The sequence below is a fragment of the Oncorhynchus mykiss genome, chromosome 14, assembly GCF_013265735.2.
Source record: "Oncorhynchus mykiss isolate Arlee chromosome 14, USDA_OmykA_1.1, whole genome shotgun sequence".
In the NCBI taxonomy this organism is placed as follows: domain Eukaryota; kingdom Metazoa; phylum Chordata; class Actinopteri; order Salmoniformes; family Salmonidae; genus Oncorhynchus; species Oncorhynchus mykiss.
The window spans coordinates 11,951,536-11,965,252 of NC_048578.1; the positions used below are offsets into that span (position 1 = coordinate 11,951,536).

At 43.9% G+C, this 13,717-nt stretch overlaps 1 long non-coding RNA gene across 1 annotated transcript in view; it reads right to left on the minus strand.

Annotated features, from left to right (window-relative positions):
- Window positions 1-1,843: 1,843 nt before the first annotated feature.
- LOC118938696 overlaps window positions 1,844-13,717 on the minus strand; it is a 30,123-nt gene continuing 18,249 nt past the window's right edge. The window contains exon 3 of the long non-coding RNA XR_005035928.1: window positions 1,844-2,570. This is a non-coding gene — a long non-coding RNA (uncharacterized LOC118938696). The remainder of the gene's footprint in view (window positions 2,571-13,717) is intronic.

The window sequence follows — 13,717 nt, forward strand, 5'->3', positions numbered from 1 at the left end:
CCTCCACTGACCCCGAGGGGATTCTCCCCGAGGGGCGTGTTGTCGGGTTGACTGTCTGGGGAATTGAGAGGCAGGTAAAGCAAGCACTCACTCAAACTCCGTCGCCGCGCGCTTGTCCTAGGAACCTTCTTTTCGTTCCCGTTCCTACTCGTCTGGCCGTTCTTCAGTGGGCTCACTCTGCCAAGTTAGCCGGCCACCCTGGCGTTCGGGGTACGCTTGCTTCCATTCGCCAGCGTTTCTGGTGGCCCACCCGGGAGCATGACACGCGTCGTTTCGTGGCTGCTTGTTCGGTCTGCGCGCAGACTAAGTCCGGTAACTCTCCTCCTGCCGGCCGTCTCAGGCCGCTTCCTATTCCCTCTCGACCGTGGTCTCACATCGCCTTAGATTTTGTCACCGGACTGCCTTCGTCAGCGGGGAAGACTGTTATTCTTACGGTTGTCGATAGGTTCTCTAAGGCGGCTCATTTCATTCCCCTTGCTAAGCTTCCTTCTGCTAAAGAGACGGCACAAATCATCATCGAGAATGTTTTCAGAATTCATGGCCTTCCGTCAGACGTCGTTTCGGACAGAGGTCCGCAATTCACGTCTCAATTTTGGAGGGAGTTTTGCCGTTTGATTGGGGCTTCCGTCAGTCTCTCTTCCGGCTTTCACCCCCAGTCTAACGGTCAAGCAGAACGGGCCAATCAGACTATTGGTCGCATCTTACGCAGTCTTTCTTTTCGCAACCCTGCGTCTTGGTCAGAACAGCTCCCCTGGGCAGAATACGCCCACAACTCGCTTCCTTCGTCTGCGACCGGGCTATCTCCTTTTCAGAGTAGCCTCGGGTACCAGCCTCCGTTGTTCTCATCTCAGTTCGCCGAGTCCAGCGTCCCCTCCGCTCAGGCTTTTGTCCAACGTTGCGAGCGCACCTGGAAGAGGGTCAGGTCTGCACTTTGCCGTTATAGGGCGCAGACTGTGAGAGCTGCTAATAAGCGTAGAACTAAGAGTCCTAGATATTGTCGCGGTCAGAGAGTTTGGCTCTCCACTCAGAACCTTCCCCTTAAGACGGCTTCTCGCAAGTTGACCCCGCGGTTCATTGGTCCATTCCGTATCTCTCAGGTCATTAATCCTGTCGCAGTGCGACTTCTTCTTCCGCGATATCTTCGTCGCGTCCACCCGGTCTTCCATGTCTCCTGTGTTAAGCCCGTTCTTCGCGCCCCCGCTCGTCTTCCCCCCCCCCCCCCCCATCCTTGTCGAGGGCGCACCTATCTACAGGGTCCGTAAAATCTTGGACATGCGTCCTCGGGGCCGTGGTCATCAGTACCTAGTTGACTGGGAGGGGTACGGTCCTGAGGAGAGGAGTTGGGTTCCCTCTCGGGACGTGCTGGACCGTGCGCTGATTGATGATTTCCTCCGTTGCCGCCAGGTTTCCTCCTCGAGTGCGCCAGGAGGCGCTCGGTGAGTGGGGGGGTACTGTCATGTACTGTCATGTTGTCTTGTCTCTGTCCTTTCCCTTCACCCTGTCTCCCTCTGCTGGTCGTGTTAGGTTACCTTTTCTCCCCCGCTTTCCCCCAGCTGTCCCTTGTCTCCTCTAACTACCCATTCACCCCGTTCCCCACCTGTTCCCTTTTTTCCCTCTGATTAGGTCCCTATATCTCTCTCTGTTTCTGCTCCTGTCCTTGTCGGATTCTTGTTTGTTTGTGTCATTCATGCCTGAACCAGACTGTCGTCATGTTTGCTGTAACCTTGTCCTGTCCTGTCGGAATCTGCCGGTCCATCTGAGCCTACCTATGTTTGGTAATTAAAGAAGCTCTGTTTAAGTTGATTCGCTTTTGGGTCCTCATTCACGCACCGTAACATATGCAATAACAATACAAATATCAAATGGTACATACCAGAAGAATTAAATGTGGAAATATACAAAATATCTAAATGTATGAAAGTAAACAAACACACTATAGTTTAAGGGAACACTACACCAGGAGATTGGTTTAACAATGACTCCATGAACAGTTTCAACTTTTTTTCTTCCCAGAGTGCCAAATCTCAGTATCATCTAATTAACACAACTTTGCTTGGCCAAAACAATAAACAAAAGACATTAAAACGTTATTGTCACGACAACTCTAAATGATAGAAGCGCACATCTGATCTGACTGCCGTTCAGGGAACAGAAAAACACCGTAACTCTGTAAAAAGGAAATCCAGAGACCTTACAGTACAATAGAACTTATCAAAATCCATAGCTCTTTATAAACTCCTAACACAATTCACAACGTAACATTCATTTTGTCCATTCACGTTTTCATCCTGTCTTCACACCTCCAACGGTGTTTGTGCTCCCAGGGTTCTATGGGGACGTCCCGCCCCAGAGAAATCCACGGATGTGTTTGACTCTTGTGATAGCCAACATGTGGTCAGCCCTCCGGACAATGTCATAAATCGTGATTGAGTCATCCTGCTGGGCCTCGGCACCTGAAAGTCGCTAGACTCGTCTTCATCACTGGCCTTCATAATCGTTCACATTTTCCGACTACACCATCTCTAGTTGTTTTATTCGTTGGGACCTCAGGCAAACACATTCGAACTGGACTGACCTCAGAGAAGGAGAGAGGGAGCGAGAGAGAGAGAGAGAGAGAGAGTGAGCGAGAGAGAGAGAGAGAGAGAGAGAGAGAGAGAGAGAGAGAGAGAGAAAGATAACAAGCGAGAGAACGAGAGAGAGAGATAGAAAATGGTGGGACAGAACAAAAGACAGGGACATCCAGCATGAGAAACAGTGTGAAAACAAATAAAGCATTACATGTGGGTTTTCTGCTAGCTCCTGTTCTCTGTCTCCTGGAACAGTATTTTCTCTTGCCCTCCCTCCCAGCTTTTCTCTATCCTTCCATCAGTCCTGCTGAGTGATAAAGGTAATTGTTACATAATCAAATGGGATTCGTCTTTGGAGTTCACTCTCTCTCGTGGCTGCCATCTCCCTTGCAGATAGTTACCCTGCTCTCCGTTCTAGCATAGCTAATATTATTCTCCCAAGAACGGAGCAGGAAAAAGGGCACAAAAAAAAGATATGAGAGCGAAACTCACCCTAGCCAAGTCATTCAGCTTGGGGGAGTCAGTTCCTACAAATAGAGTTCTCTCTCTCTCTCTCTCTCTCTCTCTCTCTCTCTCTCTCTCTCTCTCTCTCTCTCTCTCTCTCTCTCTCTCTCTCTCTCTCTCTCTCTCTCTCTCTCTCTCTCTCTCTCTCTCTCGTTGGTGTGGACAGGAAAAGATTCAGAGCATAGTTTATAACATACTCAAATGAAATATGATTGGCACAATCTGCCTAAAATGTTAACGGTATAAACAAAACAACAATAGAGAAAAGCAATTGTTTTAATTGACACCATGCTAATAGCACAGCAAAACTGCATGCGGCCCAAATCCAGCAGCATATGCCGTCCACTCTTAAGGCTTCATAAACCTGGAGTAGGGCCAAGTTCTGATGGGACTTAGGCATGATAAAGGCTGTTGCCTAGAGTAATGACGCTAACTGGCTAACTGCCATAGTAAAGGCTGTAGTGTAGCTAATGCAAACTGGCTAGCTGTGATACTTCAGACTTTTCTTGCCAGCATAGTGGATCAGAAAATAAAGCCAACAACTGTAATGGTCATTCTCTTTCTTGAGATATTGTTATAGGTACCATTTTCCAGCATAGAAGAAGAGACGCTAATGTTGTTAGCCGTCCATCGCTGTGTTTAGGCCTTGTAATGAGCTGAGAGTGCTCTAGTGTAGCAATGCTAATCCTCCAATCCTCCAGCCCTGTGTAGCGCTAGCAGTTTTACCAGTCTATCGACGCCCCAGCACTTCTCACTACTTCCCCCAGCTTGGAGGGAGGGATGGAGGGATGCTGACTGGGCTAAATTAGCGATTTAGCACCCCCAGACAGTCATATTTATCATAGCCTAATGCTAATGGCACTAACAGACCTGTCCAGCATGGCAGGAAAGATGTGACACAGATATAATTTGAAACTAATGAGGCTAATGACTCGCAATGCCCCCCTGCCAAACTCTTAATCATTAACTCTGTCCCTTTAAGTTTTCACCAAATATGCATGTTTTTTTTATTTTGGGTGGGGGGTTAGCTGGATTAGAGTTGGTTGGGAGCGTGAGGAAACGTGATAGAGAGGACGAAGTTATGCAGAGCACTTAGCTCGCTGATAAATCAAACACACTTGCGCACACACGCGCACGCACACACACATCTACACACATTTAGTTTGAAAAACAAAAGTAGCTTGTGATTCATTAATCTTATTAATGTGTCTTAAGTGCACTGGAAATGAACTTGTCTCTTAAATTAACAGCCTGAAAAAGTGACATCCCCCATGTGCGAGTTTGTAGTCTGCATAACACTACAAATTTAAACTGCATTAACTATGAGTTTCAATATGTCTGTGTGGGTGAGCTTTTCTGAGGGGGAGAGGCATAGTGACAGAAACAGAGCAAGCGAGAGATAGGGAGAACTACAGAGAGAGAGAGAGAGACAAAGAGAGGAAGATGAAGAGAGGGGGAGACAGAGAGAGAACTAGAGGGAGAGAGAGAGAGAGAGAGGGAAATCATCCAGTTGCTGATCAAATAATTTCAGACACAAGGAGAAACCATGGCTTATCTCAACTAAAGCTGCAATATGAGCCAGGCAGCAGATCAAATTCTATTACCTTGGGAACAAGACACTGTATTTCCCCCACAGCCCAAATTAAAGCCTAGCGATGAGGCTGGAGACCTGGTTGTCTTCACTCTCTCTGTCACTCTCCATATCTCAGAGCCCAGGCTCCACCTAGAGACTGACCGACTGGTTCGTCTAGCACAGTTACTGATGCATTACTGTCTGTGCCCTATACCTCCCCTTTGGTCTTCATCTCAAACTCCGGTTAGATATACCGTTGATATCATTATGACAGCACTTGCTGTGACAGTAGTCAATCTGATAGCATGAGCAGAATGCATATCTATTATAAAGAGAAGATATTTTCTGATATTTCATTGTATTCCTTGATGCTGTAACACACATACAGTAACACACATACACCAGCTGTACAGTTATAATTGTGTTGGCATTGGTTGAAGTTGAACAATATAATGCACATGACTTTGTAATGAACAATCAACTTCGATCCGTGTTGCTCCATAGTTCATTGTAGTGAACCCCAGACTTCAGGAATGTCACGCTGTTCTAGTTGGGTGTATTTGTGTGTGTGTGTGTGTGTGTATGTGTGTGCATGCGTGCAGTATGTGTGTGTGTATATATATATACAGTACCTTGCGAAAGTATTCGGCCCCCTTAAACTTTGCGACCTTTTGCCACATTTCAGGCTTAAAACATAAAGATATAAAACTATGTTTTTGTGAAGAATCAACAACAAGTGGGACACAATCATGAAGTGGAACGACATTTATTGGATATTTCAAACTTTTTTAACAAATCAAAAACTGAAAAATTGGGCGTGCAAAATTATTCAGCCCCCTTAAGTTAATACTTTGTAGCGCCACCTTTTGCTGTGATTACAGCTGTAAGTCGCTTGGGGTATGTCTCTATCAGTTTTGCACATCGAGAGACTGACATTTTTTCCCATTCCTCCTTGCAAAACAGCTCGAGCTCAGTGAGGTTGGATGGAGAGCATTTGTGAACAGCAGTTTTCAGTTCTTTCCACAGATTCTCGATTGGATTTAGGTCTGGACTTTGACTTGGCCATTCTAACACCTGGATATGTTTATTTTTGAACCATTTCATTGTAGATTTTGCTTTATGTTTTGGATCATTGTCTTGTTGGAAGACAAATCTCCGTCCCAGTCTCAGGTCTTTTGCAGACTCCATCAGGTTTTCTTCCAGAATGGTCCTGTATTTGGCTCCATCCATCTTCCCATCAATTTTAACCATCTTCCCTGTCCCTGCTGAAGAAAAGCAGGCCCAAACCATGATGCTGCCACCACCATGTTTGACAGTGGGGATGGTGTGTTCAGCTATGTTGCTTTTACGCCAAACATAACGTTTTGCATTGTTGCCAAAAAGTTCCATTTTGGTTTCATCTGACCAGAGCACCTTCTTCCACATGTTTGGTGTGTCTCCCAGGTGGCTTGTGGCAAACTTTAAACAACACTTTTTATGGATATCTTTAAGAAATGGTTTTCTTCTTGCCACTCTTCCATAAAGGCCAGATTTGTGCAATATACGACTGATTGTTGTCCTATGGACAGAGTCTTCCACCTCAGCTGTAGATCTCTGCAGTTCATCCAGAGTGATCATGGGCCTCTTGGCTGCATCTCTGATCAGTCTTCTCCTTGTATGAGCTGAAAGTTTAGAGGGACGGCCAGGTCTTGGTAGATTTGCAGTTGTCTGATACTCCTTCCATTTCAATATTATCGCTTGCACAGTGCTCCTTGGGATGTTTAAAGCTTGGGAAATCTTTTTGTATCCAAATCCGGCTTTAAACTTCTTCACAACAGTATCTCGGACCTGCCTGGTGTGTTCCTTGTTCTTCATGATGCTCTCTGCGCTTTTAACGGACCTCTGAGACTATCACAGTGCAGGTGCATTTATACGGAGACTTGATTACACACAGGTGGATTGTATTTATCATCATTAGTCATTTAGGTCAACATTGGATCATTCAGAGATCCTCACTGAACTTCTGGAGAGAGTTTGCTGCACTGAAAGTAAAGGGGCTGAATAATTTTGCACGCCCAATTTTTCAGTTTTTGATTTGTTAAAAAAGTTTGAAATATCCAATAAATGTCGTTCCATTTCATGATTGTGTCCCACTTGTTGTTGATTCTTCACAAAAAAATACAGTTTTATATCTTTATGTTTGAAGCCTGAAATGTGGCAAAAGGTCGCAAAGTTCAAGGGGGCCGAATACTTTCGCAAGGCACTGTATGTGTGTGTGTGTGTGTGCATGCATGCAGTGTGTGTGTATTAATGTGTGTGCAACGCAGGCAGTGTGTGTATGTATGTGTGTGTGCATGTGTACAGTGTGTGTGTGTGTGTGTGTGTGTATATCTCTGGAAGAAGAATATGCAGCACTGCCTTTTGGCAGACGGCCTTATTTGAACATGTTACAATGATCTTCACCCTAAGAGTATAATCCCTGCCAACCCTCAGAGCACTGTCAGCGATGGTGCCGTGCCAAGAGGAGATGCGAGTGCTGGGCATAGTTTCATGACACCCGCTGCTCTGCCAAGGTCAAGTGTATTTAGCCGTGCTTTTTCTCCACTCAATGGGGGGGAGGGGTTATACAGTATATTCATATTCAGATTAAGAAATCCATTGACAATGCTCTCCAAGCTATTTTCCCCTGGATGCAAAGTTTAACAAGACTAATATAGGAAGAATACAAAGGACGTTTGAAAAGATGCAGAAATAGAGTCTAGGGGATCTAATATGTGGATATGTCTTAATCTGGAAAGCTTTATATGGACATGGAATATAACTCAGGAAATTTGGAGAAACATAGAAAGATAGAGAAACAAAAATGGTGAGCGAGAGAGAGGGAGTATTGAGTTTTTATTTAACCTTTATTTTATACTCATGAATTAACCGATTAAATTGGGCTGGCAGGTAGCCTAGTGGTTAGAGCGTCGGACTAGTAAACGAAAGGTTGCAAGACCGAATCCCTGAGCTGACAAGGTAAAAATCTGTCGTTCTTCCCCTGAACAAGGCATTCCCCTGTTCCTATGCAGTTATTAAAAATAACAATTTGTTCTTAACTGACTTTCCTAGTTAAATAAAGATAATAAAAATTAACAAAATAATGGCACACTGTGCCTTTTCAGAAATTAAACAACAAATGTGTCATACTTAAATTAACATAAAAAACTAATAAATACAGATAAAAAACAATTTACATTCAACTAATTCCATCAACAAAAAATAGTTTCCCCTCCTCCACAAAACAAACAGCTCCTTCGTAAGCCCACTTCTCCTCAAACAATGGGAGATCTTTTACAGCCGAGAAGAACGAATCCCTTCAAAATATATTTTACATCCAGCCTATATCCCGTGTCTATCTTATGTTCCCTACTCAAAGAACTTGACATCTTGGCTTGTCCCAAAATAAAATGTAACAGTTGACATTTTCTTATCTGCTGCTTCCTATATTGAAACCCCACCCCAAAAAAACAGTGTTATTGAAAATCTCCCCTACAGCTGTAAACAAAGACTCTATTATTTCAAAGAGATACTTTATCCTCTCACACCCCATAAAACAATGAAAATGGTTTATCTTATATTAGAAAAAGGACATCCATCTCCAACATCTGAATTAATTACAGAAACAAAAGCATTAACTGCAATGATGCCATGCAACACCCTCCATTGCATATCACCAGTACCCTTTAGTACTGGTGGCATGTACAGTGCTCTCCATGCTGGCTTTACCTTGTCATCAACACCCTCCATTGCATATCACCAGTACCCTTTAGTACTGGTGGCATGTACAGTGCTCTCCATGCTGGCTTTACCTTGTCATCAACACCCTCCATTGCATATCACCAGTACCCTTTAGTACTGGTGGCATGTACAGTGCTCTCCATGCTGGCTTTACCTTGTCATCAACACCCTCCATTGCATATCACCAGTACCCTTTTGTAACGGTGGCTTGTGCAGTGCTCTCCATGCTGGCTTTACCTTGTCATCAAGGCCTATTTTTCAATGTATCTTTATTCAACACCTTGACACACCCCCTATTTAAATCCTTCCCATCCACTTCATCCAAACCCACCTCTTGCAACCCTCTCAAATCCAGTAATAACACCTTTCTTTCTGACTCTGAGATATTGGGTGTAATCCCTAGTCTTGGAAATGGGACGTTTTCATCTTGTCCCTTTTCCTTGTGACTGTTAAGCATAATCCACTCTTCTGCTGACAGAGCTATCCTGCAGCTTCCATGCAGTTGTCCAACAACCGTTTCCGACCTCACCCCCAAATGTTCAGCCATGGCCCAGCCATGTCCATTAACTGTTTTAGGGTGACGATTTTGCCCTTCACCAGAATCATGGAGAAATGTGGAACAGCTGCAGTTGTACAATCCAATCTTGCCCCAACTGGAGGTTCCTCCCGTAGCCAATGCACTGACTCCACTGTAGTGCTTCTGGACACCTTCATTATACTCCAAACCCTAAGAAGGCCTCTGTAAAACGGAGGTACTCCCTCCCTCGAAATCTGGCTACTATCAACCAAAAATAAAGCCTTCTTTAAACCTAATCCCCTACCTGCTGTATTACAAGACCTGCCACCCCTCTCCAAACCACATGTTTTGGTCCATAAAGCAATCTTTGAATAAAGTGGAACCGGAAAGCAGCAGCCCTACTAGCAAGATGTACAAGACCTTGTCCCCCCTCCTCTTTCGACAAATAGGAAAAAAACGGTCTGTAATGAACACGATGGGAGACAGAGAGCTGGTTTCAAGCGCAGGGCGCAGCAGGTGTTTATTGGTAAAGGACCACAGGAGGAGGCAGGTAGCTGGTCCAGGGGCAGGCAGAAGGTCATACACAGGGGGTCCAAAAAGGCAACATTACAGGCAGGGAAAGGCTTGTAACGTTGTCAAGGAGATCAGGCAATAGGTTGATAACAGGGAATCCGATAAGCTAAAGTACAGGCAGGGACTATATAAAAAGCGTCATTAGTGAGGCAGGCCAAAACTATCATACATGGAAGGATTGCATTATGGCAAAAACAGAGCTCCGACTTGAAGTGTGTCACAAAACAAAAAAAATACCTCACAATGATGGGGTGCAAAGAACTGAACTAAATAGTGTGTGATAATGACATACAGGTGTTTGAACAGGTGATCAGAATTCAGGTGATTGGGATCTGGAGCGTGAGCTGCGTTCGGGGATCTATGTGTTTGAGAGTGTGAGCTGGAAAGTGGGCTGGAAAGTGAGATGTGTTCAGGGGATCTATGTGTTTGAGAGTGTGAGTTGGAAGCAGACGTTACACTGTCGAACCCAATGATATTTATCCCCCCAAAAATCTAAAATAATTGCCTGTATCTTAGCCAGAAGGCCAGATGGTGCCTCTAAACATGACAACCGATGCCACAGTTTAGAGGCAACCACATTGTTAACAATAATAGTGTGCCCCTATATGGCATATGAGATAACAACCAACGCCATCTCCTAATCCTCGCTTCCACCATTTTTTCCATAGTCCCCTCATCCCCTAGGTACACTCCAAGATACTTAAAAGCTCCCCTACACCATTCTAGCCCCTCTGGAAAAGCCATAATCCCTCCAGACCATTTCCCAATCTGTAAAGCACAACTTTTTCGCCAATTTACCTTTGCAGAGGATATTCCCCTAAACCTATCAACCATTAGACTCAAACTATCCACCTCCGCTTCATTTTTCACTAAAATAACTACATCATCTGCATAGGCTGAGAGACGAATAGGAGGAATATCCTCTGAAAGGTACACCCCTTCAATCTGACTTCAAATGCTATTTAGTGGTGGCTCTATATGGGGCAGCAGGGAGCTCAGTGTTGGACTAGTAACTGAAAGGTTGCAAGATCGAATCCCCGAGCCTGACAAGGTAAGAGGTCGTTCTTCCCCTGGACAAGGCAGTTAACCCATTGTTCCTAGGCTATCATTGTTCTTAACTGGCTTGCTTAGTTAAAAATAAACTTAAAGGTGAAATAAATATGATGGTGGCACATAACAAACACAACTGCCTTTTCCTGATCAATTGAAACTAGACCAGCATCCAACCCAACAGCCCTAGAATCAGGGAAACATTATCCGCTATCTGCCTGCCAGGAACACAGTAGTGTATGATTTTGCCCATCTCCTCCCTCAGCCTGTTGGACAAAGCCATGGACAGGATCTTATCATCAGTGCACAATAAGGCCACCAGCCTCCAGTTCTTCACCTCCCGAGAGTCACCCTTTTTTGGTAGTAGGGTGAGGACAGCCCTTCTGGAGGTTAACCCCCCCAAACTATATTCTATCTAAATCACTGACTGTGCAGTTAAAATCCCCAGCAAGAAATAAATTATTATCAGTGTTACATTTCTCAGTGGTATTTGATAATGTCTCAACAAAACAAACCCTGCCATCTGCCACCACTGGGGCATATGCATTTATTAAACACATAGTGATGTTTTCATACCTCGCTCTAACTTTGAATAACCTCTGCTCAACTGCCTCTTCAACCTCATATGACAAAGGCAAAAACCCTTTTGAGAACAGGATAGCCACACCCCCACTTTTGAGCTTTTATGACTACACACCACTGTCCCCCCCCTCCACACTCCTGTTGCCACAACTTCATTTTCAATGTTACTACGCGTTTCCAGTAGAAAACTTGTCATTTCCCTTTCCCTTAATTAACTAACACAACACAGCTCTTTTTTTGCTCTCTCGCCACATTTACATTTAAAGAAGAACTCTTAAAACTGCTTATGGCTGGGAAAACAATATAGAGGAAGAGACAGAAAACTATTTCTGTCTCTTTACAGAGTTAAGACTGCGACTGAACTAGCAACTTCAGGGCTTGTCAAACCTCCCCCTGTTATTTTTTACATCAAAACCTTTGCTGATTCAATAAACAAATCACTTTCAGGAAAAAAATCTGTTACATTATAATCCTGCATATATTACTTCCCTTTTGTCAAATTCAGAAATTGATGTACTTTCTCAATCCCATACCTCCCTTCCACCCCATTTCCCTCACTATTTTGTTGTGATGTGTCAAATGACTCTCACTATCCTCCCCAGAAGAAAACGCCATCATCTTTACAATCGTTTCATCCCCAAATGATTTATCAATCTCTACCTTCGTCTTAGAATTAGAACCTTCATCACCCCTTAAATTCTTCCTCTTAATCCTCGGTACTTTAAACACAGCTGCTTCATTTTCCATTGTTTCATTCTCCTCTTGAACTCCACTTTCATTTTCCAGCACCGACTCAGCGATCCCAGTCGCAGACTCACCTGCTATTTCCCCTCCCTTTTTGGTCTGACCCACCACAATTGCCCCCGTAGCCACCCCACCCTCCTTTCCTAGTTTTCCAACCACATCTACCCACCTTCTCCCTTCCCCTGCAACCTTAGTATGTTCATCCCTTCATGGTGGTGCATTAGCTGTACCGTCACTATAGCTGCTACCTGGATCTGCGCACTGGTTTTCGGCACAATAACCTACCAAAATGCCTCCCCCTTCTTCCACAGCCAAAGCGTTACATTGATTCAGTAGATGCGTAGAGCACATAATCAAATCTTAAAACTGAAGGCTAAATTCAGTTTGTCAGTATTCTTCTTTAAAATCATGTGCACTTGTCTCCTCTGAGACATGACATGTTTCAGCAAAGATGTGCATCCAAAAAGCATATTCTTTTTTGTAGATACAAGTTGACCATGAGGAGATAACTCTCCCTCCGACACTTCATCTCTAACGAATGGTGGCACATTAGAAAGTATAACTTTCTTCAACAGATTCAAAAGAGGAAATACCGACGTCTGAGTATCGTGCAATACAACACCACTCTCAACTATCGTCTTCACCTTTTCAATGGAATCTAAGATTATCACTACATCGCTATTCAGCCTTGAGGCAGATTTAATGCCATCATACCCAACTATAAGGCGAACAGTTTTAGCTAGATTCTTCCACAGAACACCCTTTGGCAGCCGGAATCTTCAAACCATTCCGCTGACTAAGTTTTTCAAAACCCAACCCTCCGCGACAGGCCTTTGCAAGCCCCACACGCTGGTTGCACCCTTGACAAAAACAGTCTGTATTATCACACCACCCAATTACATGCTTAGTGACAATGAGACAAATATAACCATAAAACAACTAAACTAACCAATGTATATAGTTGAAGTCGGAAGTTTACATAAACTTAGCTTGGAGTCATTGAAACTTGTTTTTCAACCACTCCACAAATTTTTTGTTAACAAACTATAGTTGGCAAGTTGGCTAGGACATCTACATTGTTCATGACACAAGTAATTTTTCCAACAATTGTTTACAGACAGATTATTCACTTATAATTCACTGTATCAGAATTCCAGTGGGTCAGAAGTTTACATACACTAAGTTGGACGTGCCTTTAAACAGCTTGGAAAATTCCAGACACCGATGTCATGGCTTTAGAAGCTTCTGACAGGCTAATTGACATCATTTGAGTCAATTTGAGGTGTACCTGTGGATGTATTTCAAGGCCTACCTTCAAACTCAGTGCCTCTTTGTTTGACATCATGGGAAAATCAAAATAAATCAGCCAAGACCTAAAAAAACAAATTGTAGACCTTCACAAGTCTGGTTCATCCTAGGGAGCAATTTCCAAACGCCTGAAGGTACCACGTTTATCTGTACAAACAATAGTACGCAAGTATAAACACCATGGGACCACGCAGCAATCATACCGCTCAGGAAGGAGGCGTGTTCTGTCTCCTAGAGATGAACGTACTTTGGTGCGAAAAGTGCATATCAATCCCAGAACAACAGCAAAGGACCTTGTGAAGATGCTGGAGGAAGCAAGTACAAAGATATCTATATCCACAGTAAAATGAGTCCTATACCGACATAACCTGAAAGGCAGGGAAGAAGCCACTGCTCCAAAACTGCCATAAAAAAAAGCCAGACTAACGTTTGCAACTGCACATGGGGACAAAGATCATACTTTTTGGAGAAATGTCCTCTGGTCTGATGAAACAAAAATAGAACTGTTTGGCCATAATGACCATCGTTATGTTTGGTGGA